At 58.9% G+C, this 18,832-nt stretch overlaps 1 pseudogene; it reads right to left on the bottom strand.

Moving 5' to 3' along the window:
* Positions 1 to 380: 380 nt before the first annotated feature.
* Positions 381 to 1,463, bottom strand: LOC124686380 (annotated as a pseudogene).
* Positions 1,464 to 18,832: the final 17,369 nt, after the last annotated feature.

Below are 18,832 nucleotides of genomic sequence, written 5' to 3'. Positions count from 1 at the left end.
GGACAAAGCGGACAGGTGAATGTGTTTACACGGAATCCACGGACAAACGAATTCGCTTAGGCGGCTCAGACGGCACACGCAACGGACTCCACGGAGGCGTCCGCCTGCATCCTGAGGGTCAAGGGAATCTGAGGCCATCATATTGGAAAACAATGTGCTACACTGCTAATTGATATGATACTATTTCAGGAGAAATTGCGGTAGTTCAATTCGTAAAGGCATAACAGTAAAAGATATTGCTATTTCACAAACAAACAGAGAGTAAAAGAAACTGCTGGTACTAATCTTGTACTAGAATTAGCGCAACACGGCATTCAAAACATGCTAAAACATTCCATTTCTCCATACAACCAACTGGAACCAGGTAGATTCTGCACCCATGTAAATCCTCATCACAACAAAATAAGGTGAACGATTTCGTCTCCACAATCAGATCCCAGGAGAACAAGCAGTACATGTCCAGCATTCCAGCAACGGATAGGTTCATGAAACAAGCGCAGCCTGCGGCACAAGGTTGTCCAATTCCAAACTCTAAACGGCTACACCCAAGAGAGCTGTACAACCGGTGAAACTACGCATCGCAATAAGGCAGGCTCCAACAAACATCCATCCGGAATTTAAAACCCCAAATCACAGTACTTGTTGCCTTTGGCACTAATCGAACACTTCGGAGTGAATTCTTTACAGCAGCAAGAAATTGTACTCCACTACATCCAGTCTCATGGTGAAGAGGATTGAAATCAGATGTAGCTGGAGAGTTCCCGCTCCGCCTATGTCGATGAAGGGGGGTGGTGGTGGTGCAGCTGCTGCTGGTGGTTTCCTGATGCTTCAGCAGAGTGACCATTATCGTCAGCTTCACACTGAAAGGGGAGTTCAACAACAAAGATTGTCAGCAATGAGAAATGGTTTCAACTTCATATGGCAATGGGTGTGCTTTGCTATAAAAAAAAGGGTCATGGTATTTCATTTAGCTAGCTACAAATATTGCACAGAAAACTAGTAACTGAATCTCATGCATAGGGAGACGACATAAATAGTCAATGAAACGGATAATAGAGCCCCACGTACCAAGTCGAAAAGCATATCGATAGTGAGATCTGTATCAAATTCATTGGCCTTCAGTACTTCAAGAATGGAGTCAGCAGACACATCTGGAAACATCAGCGAGAGAGATTCCACCGCAGCGAGATGATTATCGGCACGACTTGCCTCAGCAGCTTCTCCTTTTGATGAAGACTCGGCGGAGATGTTGACCTTTCCTAGGCTTTCAGCATAGTCATCAAAAGAAAGGGAGTCTGGGAGCTCATACCCAGCAGACTTGTCAGCAGTCACATTCTTTTCAGTTCCATCTACTTGCTTCTCAGGGTCCTTGTTTGCTTTCAAGCTTTTTGCAAAAAAGACGGCACGAAAGGAGTGGCATGTGGATTCAACTGAGAAGACCGCTCCATTGTTCGTGATTCAGCAGACCTGTCAAAATAAACAAGGACATATAAGTAGTAAGAAGTCACTTCTTTCTTTACTCTTTAGCCCTTGACATATGAACAACAAAAACATGTCCTTAACGGGACTGATTCCAAGGCATCTCGTACTAAAAAATGTGTTAACCGGACTCCGGAAACTTCCAGGAAAAAACTTCTCGATGAAAATCGATGAAAAATCATTCCAAGCGAGAAAATGGCTTGCGTGCTAACGCGCGAACGCCTTCCGAGTAAGTACGAGCAGTCATCAACTCATGGCTCATCTTTCATCGTATTCTATACTACATTTTGCATGTATATAAAATTACATCATAATTTTTTCAGTAATGCATTACTGATAATAGATGAAACCCTTGTCCGCAATATTCCACCAGTATAGCTGTTGATTTTCATGCAAGTTATAACCCACATAATTAAAGATCAACATGCAGTAGATTGCCAATTGCCACAATACAGTCCACAGTATTGAGAATATATCACATCCGATGCATCAATCGAATATGATCCCATACTGCTAGATCAGATTGTAATTACTTAATGAGAGCAAAGTTATTAGTTTCATGCCATGCTTACACAATTATGGCTATGGAGACAGTAAAATGATGTGTAGCTAGCAGCAAGTAGGTGCATTCTTAAGGAAAAAGTAGATGAAACCCATCCCTCCATTATTCCATCAGTATAGCTGTTGATTTCCATGCAAGTTATAACCCACAGAATTTAAAAGACCAACATACAGTAGTTTGCCAACTGCCACAATACAGGACACCAAGTGCGGAGAATTTGAAATGAACCGTAGCTAGGAGCAACTAGGTGCACTAGCACACAATTAAAATGATCCCACACAGTAAATTGACATAGGACTGGAGTACTTTGCATTCCTTGGACACAGAAAAGAAATGATCAATAGTTAAAGGACGAATACCTACTAAAAGCAGGGCAGGACCGCTGGAATAGCATGATAGGAAAATCTTAGTTATCCAAAACAAACCAGATTTCATTATCCTACTGTCTACAAGCTCCAATCTAAGGCAGACCCAACTTCAACCAGGAAGCAACAACTTATCAGTTACCACATTGCCAAGGAACAAGTGCCCAGCCAGACTCCAGCACGAAGATAAACGACTATATTATCCTTGTATATGTCTAAGGCAACCGAATCTACTTGTTGATGCCATCTCGACCCATCAAGCCTTCATTTCAGCAAGGCAAAGTCGCTGGGAAGCATACCGATTACTACTAAACCACCGGCTACTGAGACCCAAACTGGCAACCATGAAGCATAAGCATCCCCCGATAACCAATCTCGAGTCCTCGATCCCCCCTGCTCCCCCCCCACACAAAAAATTAGCACGAGCGAACAATCGCATGATCCCGGGGGCTGGCACCAAATCCGTAACCACCAACCCCACCAGAGCATCGGAAACGGCATCAGGAAATCGATCGCAGCACCCAGGATCAACCAGCGATCTAGCTACGACCGCGCGGGCCCGCGAGCGAAGCACGAATCGGAGAGGACGCACCGGACGGGGGGGTACGGGGAGGCGGCCGTACCTCGGGGCCGACGGGGAAGGGAGCCGGCCGGGAGCGGCGGAATGCGCGAAACCCTAGGTCGCGCGCGCGGTGGTCGTCGGCGTCGTCGGCGTCGCGCTGGCTTCCTTCCGTCGGGGGTCTCGGGAAGGGGGGCAATAAAGGGGAGAGGGGAAAGGAAGGTGACGGCAGGACGCCAGGAGGGGGGCGGTGGGCCCGCGCGACGTGGAGGGGACGACGTGGCGCGATCCGGGCCGTCCGATATGGTGCCGTTACCGCGTGGACGGTCGGGATGGCGTCGCCGTTTCTCGATCTTCTTCCGCTATTAATGGGGGCTCCTTTTTCTGGGAGTGGCAACGCATTTTGCTTTTGGAGGAAAAAATGGGAGACGGCGTGGGCCATGTGGCTTTGCTGAGTAGATGATACCCAGCAATGTTCACGTGCTTTCTTTACCTTTTGGATATTTTCTCACAAAATGGTCTCATCTGAAAGATTTTGATTTTTTTTTTTGCAGGAAAAGGTCTGAATCTATTTCATGAGTTTACAATCATCCTGAATATAATAAAAATTACATCGAGGTCCTTGGACCACCTAGAGACCACTATTGCCGCTCAGAGCGAGCCGTCGACGTCAGCTCCCTTAGCAGAGTTGACCTGATGTTGTTGATGGCAGTCGGAAGTCTTCGTGCGCGTGCCTCTACAGACCAGCGCCTCAAAGTCGAAGTCGTCGTCATTGAACCCTTGAATTGATCTGAATCCTCTAACACCAAACCTATAGCAGACGTAGACTGGACGAGATCCACCACTCCATGGAAGCGGCGACCAGACGAATCCCAACTCTCCTCCACCGATGAGGTGGACAAGGAGGCGGGTATACCTCATTCTTGTCCTACACGACGCCGCCATAGTCACCATAATTACGACGTCGATTGACCAAACACAAAATTTAGGGACCCTTCCACAACGCTGAGCGTAGGTCCAATGTCTCCACACCCCTCCCGCCGCCATAGTGGCTAGCAGAGGAGGCGGGAACCCATCAATTCCCGGTCATAGACGGCGATGATGAGGCAGATGGTGGCGGCAGCTAGGGTTTCCACCCTAGCCGGGGGAGAGAGAAAGAGCGGTTCTAATTGTTCTTAAAAAGGTAAGATTTGTCAAAACAAATCCTGGGAACATGCAACATGTCCTCACCGCAGAGTTGATTTTAGGTCACCGATGTAGTGACTCCTAACCGGTCATCATGATATGTGGAAAACCCTCATATTTTATTGACAAAAGAGCGAGTTGCATTATTCACGCCCACTTCTTTTGCGGGGTTAGACAAAAGAGTGAGTTGCATTATTGACCATCTAAAAAGAAAGGATAACATAGAGTGATTCTGCATCAAACTGCTAGTTGCACTGGAGGTATACATCCCGAGCAACCGTCTTCAACCAGTTGCACCTAATATCCATATATTGTGACTTTTCCATGTTGCTGAAACTATAAGTAAAGTCCATATGCATCTCTGCGATGCAGAGGGCAGGAACAACTGGCGCCCGCAGATAGCTACTACTGTTGTATTCAGTTTTGAGATCAAATGCTCCTAGACAAAGTACTAGCAAGTATGCCATCAAATAATAGAAGAGAAAGAAAACAAAACAAAAATCTCAAACAAACTACTAGTAAACCGTGAACTGCTTTTACAACATTATTACGCCCCTTCCCCAATCTTAAAAGGGCACTCTCATATTTTGCCTTAATTACTAATTATCCTAATTTAATTAGTTGGCCTGCCTCGTCTAGATCCAATCCTGGTCATACTATACTCCTGTCATTCCTGACCTGTCGCTCCTTCTCGTCGCTGCAAGAATATCCTGTCGAGCATAACACAGCTGGTCTGTCTGCGCCCATCTTGCATGCGGATAAGGACTTAGGGCGCGTTTGGTAGCCTGTGCCCGATTCCTGGCTCACTAGCGCAGTGGTGCAAGCACACTTTCGCGTCCATGGTTTTATAGGTCGGGCTGCATTGGCTGGACCGAAAAGGCCTTTCTATTTGTTTGCCTGCAGCCAACCCAAAATCTCGATGGAGATGAGATTAGGCCTGTTTGGTACCATCCAGACATGCCTAAGGTTATCTCTTCTCTACAACGGGTAGCCTTACCATGCTATCACCTCCCATCACACAGAAATCACAGTTCATGACAGTTGTAAACTTACGAAGCTAGTAGTTCACAAAATCAACCATAGCTAGTACGAATGGTAGTTCATAACGCGATGCTCCCTAGCTACTACGAATGACAGTTTATCATAACGGGGTCGTTCAACATACAGGGATCGAAGGGATCATAGGGGGTTCTTCTTCTTCTTCTTCACTTCTTCTTCACATCTTCTTCTTCACTTCTTCTCAGATGGTTGTTGTCGTGGTATCGTCACGGCATATGCCATAGGGTGGCTAATCGAAGGGGCTCCTGAGAGATCTCACGGCGGTATCCGGAAGCGGGTATGGGCACGAGCGACACGGCGACGTACCCAGGTTCGAGGCCCTCCGGTGGAGGTAAAACCTCTACTCCTGCTAGAGTGTATAAGATGTCACACAGTACAATGGTGCTCCTAGAGCTGTGTCCGGCTGGCCCTGAGAGGCTAAGGGAGACGAAGGTCTCTCTCACAGGGCAACGCTGTAGGTAGGTGAAAGCAATAAGTGATCGATCGTCCCCGCACTAGAGGGGTAGTGCGGCTTATATAGGCACCGGCACTTTACACATAAGACCCTATAGTCTACTAGCCGGCTTGGCCGGCTTCGGCTTCCGCTCCTTCCCGAGGCGATGACATCAGGAGCCGTTGAGGCATCGTGGCCTGTCCCATCCGGCTGCCCAGTGTCGGCGGTATGGGAGAGGAGGTGTCTCTGTCGCCGTCGCCCACCGTAGCCCGTACGGCGCGTCGTAAGCCATGATGGCTCTGTCCGGCGCGTGGCACTATTGCTCCACGAAGTGCCCCGCGCTTTACGGGAGATGAAGTCGGCGTGGACTTTGGGAACTCGGATCACCAACCCGGTTCCTTCCAAGGCAAGACTCGCCAGCCTCGAGTCGGTCCGAGGTATAGACCCCGGCCGGATATGGCTTGTAGAAGCCGGCCCAGCCTACAGCATTGGCGGCCGTAGCCGGGCCGACTAGGACCTAGAGCCAGCCGGCTTCGGACCAGCCGGCCACGGCGCCACCCGGCCGCTCTCGCGCCGGCCTTTGCCGCGAGCCGGCCGTTGGTCAGCCGGCCGCTCCGCGTCCATTGCCCTACCCGGGGTCTTCCCCCGACATTAGCCCCCGAAGCTGGCAAGGTCCTGCGTTTAGAAGGACCTAGGCAGGTTTTCCTGGCTTCTTGAATATATTTGACGGCACTTGGAGGGGCCGACTGAGGATTTCCTTTCAGCCGGCTGCGCCCTCATCCGGCTCGTGCCTGCCGGCTGCTCCCAGCCGGCCGCTTTTTACACTTATATAATTTTTGCTTTCTCGCAAGATCTGATGGCGCCTCCGCCTTGCTGATGAATTTCAGTTCGAGTGGAACTTTTTGTCCGGCTCCGGCTTGCTGCGCGCCGGAGTCTCCGCCGCCTCGGGTCCTGCGCCCGACTTGACCGGTCTGACGCCTGGCCTGGCGGTCGGTTCGTCTGGTCACATCAATGTCCCTCCGGATCCGGTGCGGTAGTGGGCGACGTGGTGTGGCAGTTTCTAGTAACGGTAGCGGTCGTGGGCGACGTTAATGCGCGAAGATCCGGGCGGCGTGGCCACGATCGCCACGTGGAGGCCAACCGCCCGCCGCGGTCGGCTATAAATGCCGCGGGGGAGGGTACCGAGGCGGCACTTGCTCACTTCTTCTTCCTCGCGCTCCTGCCTCCATCGCTCTCCGCGCTCTCGAGCTCGCTGTTGCTCCGGCGAACACCTCCCGCTGGCGAACTCCGGCGGGCGAATCTCCACCGATCCGCCGCCGCCACTTCTTCAGTCCGGCGCCACGGGGCCGCGCGTCTCGACGGAGCGTCCTCAGCCGCCGTTGTCGCCGCCGCGGTCGCAAGGCTCCTCCTCGCCGTTCCGCCTCTCCTGGTCATCTTCTTCCTCGACCTCGTCAATGGCGTCCCCCAGCCGGATCTTGGAGGGGCTCCTACATGCGGGAGGACGACATCGATCGCTCGGTGCGCCTCCGGCGGATCCCGCAGTCGGTGATCACGCGGGCGCCCGGTGGGGAGTTGGAGCCCAAGCCGGAGCCCGGCGAGCGCGTCGTTTTCGGCGCGCACCTCGATCGCGGGCCGGGCCTCGCCGGCTTCAACGTTCTTCCGGCGGTTCCTTGACCACTTCGGCCTTCGCCCGCACCACTCGCCGGCCAACGCGTGCGTCCTCTTGAGCTGCTTCGTAGCGTTCATGGAGGCCTACGCCGGCTTGTGGCCCGACATCGACTTCCGGAGCCGGCTCTTTTACTTGAAGGCCCGCACCACCGAAGACCGCCGCGGGCCCGCGGCGCCGCCTCGATCTACACTCGGCCCGGTACGCCTTTCCCCAAAATCCCCACCGTTGACTCGGTGAAGAACCGGCGATGTCATTCTTCTACGTGCGCAACGACGGGGCGCTCGTCGACCGGATCAACTTGCCGGAGTTCAACCCGGCTCCTCCGGCCGGCCGGATCAACCGGAGCCACAACACCCGCTCGACGGATCCGAACGCCGAGGTGAACCTGCCGTGGGACTTCCTGGCGACAGCCACCGATGGCGGGCCGACCGCCGAGGATCTCCTCTGCACCATCGCCGAGCGCCGGGTGCTGCCGCTCCAGATGCGCTCCCACAAGATCGGGCACATGTCCGGCCGGTTCGATCCGAACCGTACGTCCAAGGCGCCGCTCAACAAGGCCCAGGTGGCCAGCCGGGTGAATCACATCACCAAGGCGAACCTAACGGAGAGCTGGAGCTACGGACTGGTGCCTTGCGACAGGGAGCATCCGCCGGCGCGGGTAAGTCTCATGTCTTTGCCATTTTCCGGCTTGCGGCGGCGAGGCCGACTTCCTTTTTCTTCTGCCGTCTTCCGGCTTGTCATATGTTCATGTTTTTTCTGTCTTTCTAGCTTTTTGAGCGCCAGAACGCCGAGGACGGCGACCTGGCGACGAAGAGGTGGACGCCGGATTACGTCGATCCGGCCGACCAAGCCGGCGAACATGCCGGCGACGACGACCCGCCGCAGGCGCCCGATCTAGGCGGCCGGGGGGAGCACAATCCGCCCCTTCACTCAGAGCAACAAGAGGAGGAGGAGGAGCCGGCGACGTCCCGGCACGGGACCCATCCCCGCCGTGCCTCTGCGTACGAGGCCGCCAAGCACCACGACGACTTCGGCGCCCAAGGGCACGAAGCGAGCCGGCTCCACCGCCGCCTTGGAGGCGAAGGCGAAGAAACTGCGCCGGCAGCAGCCGAAGATGGTCCCGGAGCAGGCCGGGTGAGCTCTTTCTCTCCTTTTTCTTGTTTGATTCCTTTTCTTTCCTTACTTTTATGCTTATTATCTCTCTGTTTTATCCGGCTAGGGCCCCTATCAAGTTTGCCCAGGGCGGCGGCTCCCGGCAAGCTCCGCGCGTTACGTCGCCGCTTCCCCGCCGTGAGGAGGGAGCGCACGCCGCAGCCTTCCTCGCGCGCACCTACACCGCCGCCGCCCGCCACAGGGGCGCCTTCCTTTGCCGTGCCGCCGGCCTCGGCCGCCGCTCGCGGCACGCGGGTTGAGCCGACTCGCCGTGCGACGCCGGACGACATGTTCCCGGGCCGGACTCGTCCTCCGGGCCCGCCCTGCCGGGGCTGGCTCGGGGATGCCGCCTTCGAGCCGGAGTCGGAGCCGGCAGGGCTGCTCCGGAACCGGCGCCGGCAGTGGCTGTGCCGCCCGTGGCCGGAGCCGGCGCCGGGCCCACCGTGGTGGAGCCGGACGGGAGTCCGGAGGGGCGCCCTGTGCGCCGGAGGCGACCGGGCCGGCCGGGCCATCCGCCGCGCCGAAGCGACGCCGCCACCGCAGCCGACGACGGAGGAGCCGGCCCGGCAGAGCCGGCGAGAGACGAGCCGGCGCGCACGGAGGGCGCCGACTCGCGTGCGCCGGTGAGGACGGGAACCTCATCGGCATCACCGCAAGGCCTCGCACGTGGCCAAGGGCGCACTTCTTCTTCAAGTGCCGTCCGCCTCCGACTCCAGCCCTCGGCTCGGCTGCCACCATGGAACAGGGCGTGGCTCCGCGCCGACTCCTACGAGGTGACCAGCCGGGAGGGGAACCCCGGCCAAGCATCGGTGGAGATGTTCTTCTCCGCCTCGCAGGCCAATCTCAAGGCCAGGGCAACCGAGGCCGCGGCTAACGTCGCCAAGGTGGAGGAAGCCAGCAAGGTAAGCTTTGACTGTTTTTTGATTTGGTTATCATCCTGGTAGCCCTTCGAGGCATGGGCCGGCTGCTTGGAGCCGGTCCGGGTTTCGCCTGGCATACTGACTTTTCTCTTTTCCCTAGGCTGTGGCGGATCGGCGCACCGCTCTGTACAACCGCGCTGTGACCCACTACCACAAGGCCAAGCTGGATCGGGCCGGTTTGGCTCGCGAGCTGGAAGCCGTCAAGGGTAAGTTCTATGCTTCTTTCGACTTGATGTTTTATTTTTTGTTGGCTGTCGTTTCTTTCGTACTGACGGCTTGTTTTTGCCGGTTTGCAGCTGAGGCCGCCCGGGTCCCACAGCTGGAGTCGGACCTCCGAGTTGTCCGCGCTCGCGCGTCACGAGCGAGGAGGCGAACCGGGCTGCGGCCGCCAAGCCGCAGGTGGCCGATGGGGAGTCGAGCGGCCGCGCCGGCTTGAGGCTAACCACCTTAAGGAGCTTGCCGCCCTCAAGAAGGACGGGGAGGAGAAGCTGGCGGAGCTGAGCAAGCGGCTGGACGAGGTGGAGAGGCAACGGCTTGCGCTTCAGGAGGAAGTCACCACCAAATCCACGGAACTGACGGCCACCGCCAAGCGCTGGACGGAGGGGATTGGCGCGCTTGATCGCGGCCTGTCGGGTGAGTGCCTTTATGTTTCCTTCCCTTTGCCGGCTTTCGGCTGTCGGCTGCCGGCTTAGGTTGGTAGCCGGCATCGAAACTTGTCTTTTTCGCTATCTCCATCTTCGGTCGCGGGGCGCAGTCGGCTCGTGCCGGCCGCCGCTGGCTTTTGCTTTGCTCCTTCGAAATCTCCATCTTCGGGCCGGGGGCGGCTCGGTTCGTCGCCGGCTGCCGCCGATCCTTACTTTAGGACTTCGAAAATTTGCATTTTTCAGCTTATTTCGGCTTTTGGTGGTTTCGACATGCTTCTTCCGCAGCGGCCTTCCCGAAACGCAGGATGCGGCCTTGGCAGCCGTTGGCGTTGAGCGCGAATCCCGGAGGCGGGCGACCGGCGAGGGCAGCTCGGAGTACTTCGAAGCATGGAGGATCACCTCGGCGTCCATGGCTGCCCGCATCGAGCCCATCACCAAGCTCGGCTGGGAACTTCGGAAGGCGGCCGAAGAGCCGGTGCCCATGCCGTGGCCTCGAAGAAGCGGCGCCGCAAGATATCTCCGGCCTCATCTCCGCGATGGAGCAGGCGCCGGACCGTTTCCTCGACCGGAAGGAGTCGGCCACGCGCGCCGGTGCCGACATGGCGCTGTCCTTCGTCCTCTCCTCGGTACAACGAGGTGGACCCGGGGCAGCTTGAGTTCCGGCGAGCCGGCGTGGAGGACAAGCTCCCAGCCGATCTCAAGGCCGCCCGCCTTGCTCGAGCCAGCACCATCGCCGAGTTCGTCGACAAGGCCCTCTTCGTCGCGGATCCGAACCCTCCTCCATCCGATGGGGAGTACGAGATGGAGGATGAGGAGGCGGAGGACGTGCTCGAGGACGACCCGGCAGCCGGCTCCACCGATGCTCCTCCGATCGGCGCTTAGTTTACTCGTCTTTCGATTGTTGCTTTTGCCAAGACAATTTATCAAATCCCCGGGATGCCGGGTGCATATGTAAGACAATATAATTATCCTTTTATTAAGGCACACTTTAATGCGTTTGTTAATCATTTGTGTGCCGAGTTGCTTTCTTTCGACTCGTTCGCTTTTTCCCATCCGCCCCACTCTTTGGCTGTGCCCTTGCCGGTCGTACGTCCGACTTGCGATCCGTCGCCGGATCAAGAGCGGGCCGCTGGGTGAGGCCGACAAGTATTTCGACCGAACGAGCTGAATTCGTCAATCCGGCACTTTTATGAAAAGTTGCAAGTCAACTCGCTTTTACTCTTTCCCTTAGTCGTTTTTCGCGTGCCGGCTCCCTAGGCCTTACTCCCGCCAGCCGGACAGCCGGGTTGCGGTCCGTAGCCGGATCGGAAGCCGGCCGTCGGAAACCGGGTCACGTTACCGAGCCGACCGCGTGAGAGGGTTCAAGCCAATTGGCGAAACGAAGGTAAAGTACGCGGAAAACTTGTCGGAAACGGCGCTCTTGGCGCAAGCTTTTTCATAACTTACAATAGGGATACAAGGGATACATACATTCCTGCTCTCATGTGTAAAATGGGCGGAGTAACCTCGACATTCCAGGGACGTTTAGTCTCCTCGTCAGCCTTGTCCGGCTTGTTTTTCTTAGCCTCTTGGGCATCTATGAGATAGTAGGAATCATTGCCTACCGCCTTGCTCACGATGAAGGGACCCTCCCATGGGGATGCTAGTTTATGTCTGTCCGGCTGTCCGTTGGATCAGCCGGAGCACTAGGTCTCCTTCTCGGAATACTAAGGTCTTAACCTTCCGGCCGTGGTAGCGACGGAGGCTTTGCTGATACACGGTTGACCCGGACTCGGCCATCAGCCGGACCTCTTCAACCAGGTCGACTCCATCTTCGCGAGCTTCTTTGGCTTCAGCCTCCGTGTAGAGCTTGATTCTTGGCGCGTCGTGATCGATATCAGTCGGCAGGACGGCTTAGGCCCCGTATACGAGGAAGAAGGGTGTGAACCCGACCGAGCGGTTTGGCGTCGTGCGCAGGCTCCACGAGCACACCGGGCAGCTCTTCAATCCAGCAGCCAGGCTGAGCGCTCAAGCGGCTCCACCAGCCGGGGCCGGATGCCGGCTAGGATCAAGCCATTAGCCTTCTCCACTTGGCCATTGGTCTCCGGGTGCGCCACGGACGATAGGTCCATCCGGATCCCCATCTCCCCGCAATAGCGTTTGAAGATGCCCTCGGCGAAGTTGCTGCCATTGTCGGTGATGATGCTATGCGGGTAGCCATATCTCACGATTATCTCCTTGAGGAATGTGACGGCTGTGGAGCCGTCCAGCTTCTTGATTGGCTTGGCTTCGATCCACTTAGTGAACTTGTCAATCATCACCAAGAGATGAGTCATGCCGCCTCGGGCTGTTTTGAATGGGCCCACCATATCCAAGCCCCATACGGCAAATGGCCAGGTAATGGGGATGGTCTTCAAGGCGGAAGCCGGCGTGTTCCTTTGCTTTGCGAAGCGTTGGCAGCCGTTACACTTCTTCACCGGCTCTTCGCGTCTCCGAGCGCGATCGGCCGCAAAAACCGTGCCGGAAGGCTTTGGCCACTATGGCTCGGGAGGAGGCGTGGTGGCCGCACTCACCCCGGTGGATTTCCCTTAGGAGTTCAATCCCTTCAGCCCGGCTCGACGCACCGTCGGAGCACCCCACTTACGCTGCGTTTGTACGGCTCGTGGTTGATGATTGTATAGGCCTTGGGCCTTCTCTCAATCCGCCCGGCCCGGACTTTGTCATCGGGCAAGCACACCGTCGGTGAGGTAGGAGAGGAATTCTTGTGCCCATGAAGGTACGCATCTTATCTCGAATACGCTGACCAACGGGGTCTCCCGCGTGGGAGCTTCCGGCTTCGACTGCATGGTCGCCGGGTTCGGCTTGCTAGCCGGCGGGTTCGGCTTGCTAGCCCCCGAGTGTGGCGATGAAGCCCCCGGGTTGGACCGAGAAGTCCCCGGGTTCGGCATGGTAGCCGGCGGGTTCGGCTTGTTAGCCCCCGACTTGGGCGATGAAGCCCTCGGGTTCGGCCGAGCAGCCCCCGGGTCAGCCGGCACGAATATTGAATCCGAGTCCGGTGACGCGTATGATGGACGGCTTCTTGATAACCGCCAAGGCGATGCCCGGCGGAATGGCTTGCCGGGTTGAGCCAATCTTGGACAAGGCGTCAGCCGCCTCGTTGTTTGCTCGTGGCACATGGTGGAATTCGCAGCCGTCGAAGAAGCCGGATAGCTGCCGGACATGGAAGCGGTATGAGGCCATGTTGGCGTCCTTCGCGTCCCGCCGCCGGATGCTTGCTATATAACCAAGTCGGAGTCGCCGAAGCAAAGTATGCGACGCACGCCAATCTCCTTGGCCAGCTTCAGCCCATGTATGAGCGCTCATACTCCGCCACATTGTTGGATGCGGCGAAGTGGATCCGCAGGACGTAGTCCAGCCCGGTCTCCCTTGGGAGAGGTGATGACGATGCCGGCTCCCAAGCCGTTGCGCATCTTCGAGCCGTCGAAGTGCATCTTCCAATGTGTGGAATCCGGCACGAGCGGCAGTGTATCGCATCTCAGCCCGGCCGACGAAGAAGTCCGCGAGGATCTGCGACTTGATGGATGTGCGTGGCTCGTAGAGGATGGTGTGGGCGGCTAGCTCCGGGGCCCACTTGGCAACTCGGCCGTTGGCATCCTTGCTGCCGATGATTTCCGCCGCAGGCGCTCGTGGCAACCACCCGGATGGGATGTTCTTGGAAGTAATGCTTGAGCTTCTTGGCTGCCATGTAGACACCGTAGGTGACCTTCTGGTAGTGGGGGTAGTTTTGCTTCGATTGGGAGAGCACTTCGCTGAGGTAGTATACCGGGCGCCGGACCGCCGCTCTCCGTTTTCGGCTTCTTTGCGCTCCACCACCAGGACAACGCTAACCACTCGGTTGGTGGCTGCGATGTACAACAAGCATCGGCTCCATTGAACCCGGCGTTGCAAGGATTGGCGCGGTTGACAAGCACGCGCTTTAAGTCACGGAAGGCTTCATCCGCTCGCGGTGACCAGACGAACTTGTCCGCCTTCTTCATCAATTGGTACGAGGGCGGTGCCTTCTCCCCGGCCGGCCGACGAAGCGGCTCAAGGAAGCCGGCAGCCGCGTGAACTTCGGACGTCCTTGAGGCACCGCGGCAGCTCCATCTTTTCAATGGCACCGATCTTCTCCGGGTTGGCTTCGATTCCTCGCCGAGAGACGAGGTAGCCCAGAGTTGGCCGGCCGGCACGCCGAATGTGCACTTGGCCGGGTTGAGCTTCATCCGGAATCTTCGCGGATTGGTGAAGGTTTCTCTCGGGTCATCAAGGAGGGTAGGCATCTCCTTGGTTTTTACAACGACATCATCCACATATGCGTGAACATTTCGCCGATTTGATCCCGCAAACACTTTTGCATGCACCTTTGGTAGGTGGCGCTCGCATTCTTCAAGCCGAACGGCATAGTCGTGTAGCAGCAAGCCCCGTACGGGGTAATGAACGAAGTCTTTATTTGATCATCCGGATTCAAAGGAATCCGGTGGTAGCCTCGAATAGGCATCTAGAAAAGACAACAATTCACGACCGGCGAGTCGAGTCTATGACTTGATCTATGCGCGGCAGGGGAAGGGGTCCTTCGGGCACGCCTTGTTCGAGCTGGTGTAATCGATACACATGCGCCGAGAGCCGTTCTTCTTCAAGACCAGGACCGGGTTCGCCAACCAGTCCGGGTGCAGTACTTCCATGATGAAGCCGGCAGCTAGGAGCCGGCGATTTCTTCACCGATGGCCTTCCTTCGTTCTTCGGCGAAGCGCCCGAGAGGCTGCTTCACCGGCTTGGCGTCGAGCCGGACGTGGAGGTGGTGCTCAGCCAACTCCCTCGGCACACCCGGCATGTCTCTTGGAGTCCATGCAAAGATGTCCCGATTCTCACGGAGGAAGCCGGTGAGCTCGCTTTCCTATTTCTTGCTCAAGCCGGCGCCAATGGTGACGTACTTGCCGGCTGCGCCGGGTCCAGCAGGATCTTCTTGGTGTTGTCGGCCGGCTGGAAGTGAGTCGTCCCAGCCCGGGTTGCCTCCGGCCCGGCATGTCCGTCCGCGCGGCCTTGGCGAGGGCAACGGCGTCGTGGATGAGTCGCTTCTCGGTGGCGATGACCGGCGTCCGGGCCATCTTGGAGCTCGCGTGGCGCAGTCCATGGAGCGGCGATAGTCGCCGGCTATGGTGATGACCCCCTTGGGCCAGGCAGCTTCATCTTCAGGTACCCATAGTGGGGCACCGCCATGAACTTGGTCGTGGCCGGCCTGCCCAGGAGCGCGTGGTAGGGACTCACGAGGTCCACCACCTCGAACTCGATTCTCTCGGTGCGGAAGTGGTCCGGCTTCCCGAACATCACCTCCGCCGTGATCCGGCCGATCGGCTGGCAGCAGTGGCCTGGCACGATGCCATGGAAGACGGTGGGGGTGGGGCGCAGCTCGGCCTCCTGGATGCCCAGCTTGCGGGCGGTGTCGCGGTAGAGGATGTTGATGCCGCCGCCGCCGTCGATGAGGACGCGCGAAAATCGCACGCTGCGCCGAGTCGTGCCGATGGTGGGGTCGAGGACCATGGCGTAGCTGCCCGGCTTTGGCAGGACAGCCGGTGTGTCGCGGCGATCGAATGTGATGGCCTGCTCTGACCGGCTTTAGGTACTCGGGGGACCGGCGGTATGACCGCGTTGACCTCGAGGGAACGGCTCTGCCGGCTCGTCTTGTCCTCGGGCTCCGGAGGTGAAGATGATGTAGGTAGCATCTTCGGCCGGATATCGGCCATGGTGCACTTGGTTAGCCTCGTGGTGCTCGAGGTTGGCGTTCTCTGCGCCGCCTTGACCACCCGGCCCGCCGGCCGGAGGAGGCGGCGGTGGAGGGGGAGGGGTTCGCCGCTTGTCGGCCCGCTTCATGAAGTGGCGGTCGCGGGTGGTGTGGTTGGAGGGGTTCTTGCCGCCGTGGTACTTGCACGGCGAGTCGAGCATCCGCTCGAAGGTGTACTTCGGCTTCCATTGCCGGTCCGCTTGCTTTGGCGGCGGCTGCCGCCTGCCGCGTTGTCCGACACGGCTGCCACATGGGCGGAACCGTACCGGCGGTCCGGCTGGTCGCTGTGACGCTTGCCGCGGTAGTTGTCCCGCCGGCTTCCATGCGAGCCGCCCTCGGCCGGCTTGTGCTCAGCCGGCTTGTTGTTGTCCCGTCTTGTTGGGGCCGGTGAAACGTCAGCCGGCGCCTTGCCGGCTTCCTCTGCCAGCGCGTACTTGTCGGCGATGGCCATCAAGGCGGCCATCGTCTTGGGCTCGCCGCGGCGTAGCTTGTGCCACGGCATGGTGTTGGGCCGGCAGCCTCCCATGAAGAAGCCGATGGCTTGCATCTCGTGCACGCCCTCGCAAGAGTTGCGCATCTCGCACCGGCGCGCTGTGTACGCGCGATCCGTCTCGTCCGGGCCCCGCTTGCACATTTCAAGCCGTTGAGGGCGACCCGGCCGGCGATAGGTGCCGGTGGAAGTTGCCGATGAAGGCGGCCTCGAAGTCCGGCCCAGCCGTTTATGCTGCCGGGCCGGCAGGTTGTTGAGCCATGTGCGGGCGGAGCCGAGCAGCATGAGGGGGAGTAGCGCACAGCCCGGCCGCTTGTTGCCCCGAGAGATGCCGACTGCGGTGGAGTAGTCCAGCAGCCAATCCTCCGGCTTGGCGGTGCCGTCGTACTTGGGCGTGTCGCGGGGGAGCTGGAAGCCGTCGAGCACGGGCTCGTTGGCGATGCGGGGCCCGAAGCACTTGGGGCAAACCGGCGCCTCCTCTTCCGCGATGCGGGATTCGATCGGCCCGGTCGAGGCGGTCTCCGGCGTCGGCGGGCTCGATGCGCGGGCCCGCCGGGAGCGGGCCGGCCGGGCGAGCGCCGCCGGCTTCCGGAGCCGGCCGATGTGGGCGACGAGGCTCGGAGTCTTGCTCCCGGTTCCCGCTGGTGGGGCCCGGCCGCGGCTGCCGCCGCCGCCCGGTTGGTGGCTCGGCCGGCTTGAGGTTGCGTGCGTGGCGCGGGAGTCGTTGCGCCGGCTTGGTGCCGGGGAGGCGGATTCGGCCGTATCCCCGGCGTTGCTCGCGGCACCACGAGCGTGAGAAGCCCTAGGGTCTCGGGCGTACTCGGGTCTTTCGACCGCCTATTGGCGGCCTTCACCAAATCAGCCACCCGCGCAGTCCGGCGGCGTAGCTCTTCGCCCTCGAGGCGGTGCAGCTCTTCTCGCGGCGGCTTCGGCCGCGAGCATGTTCTTGTCGGGGGTGTTGTAGATGGGCAGCTCCATGGATGGAGCCGGCTCGTCCGCGCCGTCGCGGTCGATCTCGGCGCCTAGGTCGCGGCCTCTGCGGCGGATCTCGCCGGCTCTGGCCGGGGTTGTCGCCGCCCGGGGTGAGGCCGTGGGCGCGGTTGTACTCGCGCCGGGTGATGTCCCACCGGCGCTTAGCAGCAGCCAGCTCCTCGGTCCGCTGAGGAGGAGCACGCGGTGCGCCTCCGTGTCCGCCTCGACGGCGGCGGCGTCGGTGCCGGCGCCGGTGGTGAGCGGGGTGCTCAGCTTTGCCCGGACTTGCTCCGGCCGGGATGGTGGTGGTGGCGCCTTTGGGCCCGAGCCGGAGGCGTTGGGGTCGACGTTGCGCTCCGAGTTGGGGCCGCGGGTGCGCGGGTTCTTGGTGACTTCCTCGCCGCCCATCATGACTTGCACGACGGCGGGGCCGACGGGGCGCCGCAGCCGGCTCGCGGAGGAGGGTCGGCGCAGCCGCAGCACCCGCCGCGGGTAGCGCGGCGGTGCGACGGTGGCGACGTAGACGTCGTGGCCGCCGAAGGAGATGACGCCGCCGCCGGCCGGGAAGGGCCGGTCGGCGAAGCGGCCCGGCGTTGTCGGCCGACGCAGTCGAGGGAGCCGAATCTCCGGATCAAGCCTCGAAGCGACTCGCTCGCCGGTGGTGATGGTGAGGCCCGTCCGGATGAAGACACCGGCCGAGGATGCCGAAGGCCCCACGGTGGGCGCCAAATGTCGTGGTATCGTCACGGCATATGCCATAGGGTGGCTAATCGAAGGGGCTCCCGAGAGATCTCACGGCGGTATCCGGAAGCGGGTATGGGCACGAGCGACACGGCGACGTACCCGAGTTCGAGGCCCTCCGGTGGAGGTAAAACCTCTACTCCTCGCTAGAGTGTATAAGATGTCACACAAGTACAATGGTGCTCCTAGAGCCGTGTCCGGCCGGCCCCGAGAGGCTAAGGGAGACGAAGGTCTCTCTCACGGGCAGCGCCGTAGGTAGGTGAAAGCAATAAGTGATCGATCGTCCCTGCACGAGAGGGGGTAGTGCGGCTTATATAGGCACCGGCACTTTACACATAAGACCCTATAGTCTACTAGCCGGCTTGGCCGGCTTCGGCTTCCGCTCCTTCCCGAGGCGGTGACGTCAGGAGCCGTTGAGGCGTCATGGCTCGTCCCATCCGGCCGCCCTGTGTCGGCGGTATGGAGAGGAGGTGTCTCTGTCGCCGTCGGCCACCGTAGCCCGTACGGCGCGTCGTAAGCCATGATGGCTCGTCCGGCGCGTGGCACTATTGCTCCACGGTGCCCCGCGCTTACGGGAGATGAAGTCGGCGTGGACTTTGGGAACTCGGATCACCAACCCGGTTCCTTCCAAGTGCAAGACTCGCCGGCCTCGAGTCGGTCCGAGGTATAGACCCCCGGTCGGATATGGCTTGTAGAAGCCGGCCCGGCTACAGACATTGGCGGCCGTAGCCGAGGCCGACTAGGACCTAGAGCCAGCCGGCTTCCGGACCAGCCGGCCACGGCGCCAGCCGGCTGCTCCTCAGCC

This window comes from Lolium rigidum, chromosome 2 (assembly GCF_022539505.1).
Source record: "Lolium rigidum isolate FL_2022 chromosome 2, APGP_CSIRO_Lrig_0.1, whole genome shotgun sequence".
In the NCBI taxonomy this organism is placed as follows: Eukaryota; Viridiplantae; Streptophyta; class Magnoliopsida; order Poales; family Poaceae; genus Lolium; species Lolium rigidum.
The sequence above is the reverse complement of the archived record's forward strand: the minus strand, read 5'-3'. Positions and strand labels throughout refer to the sequence as shown.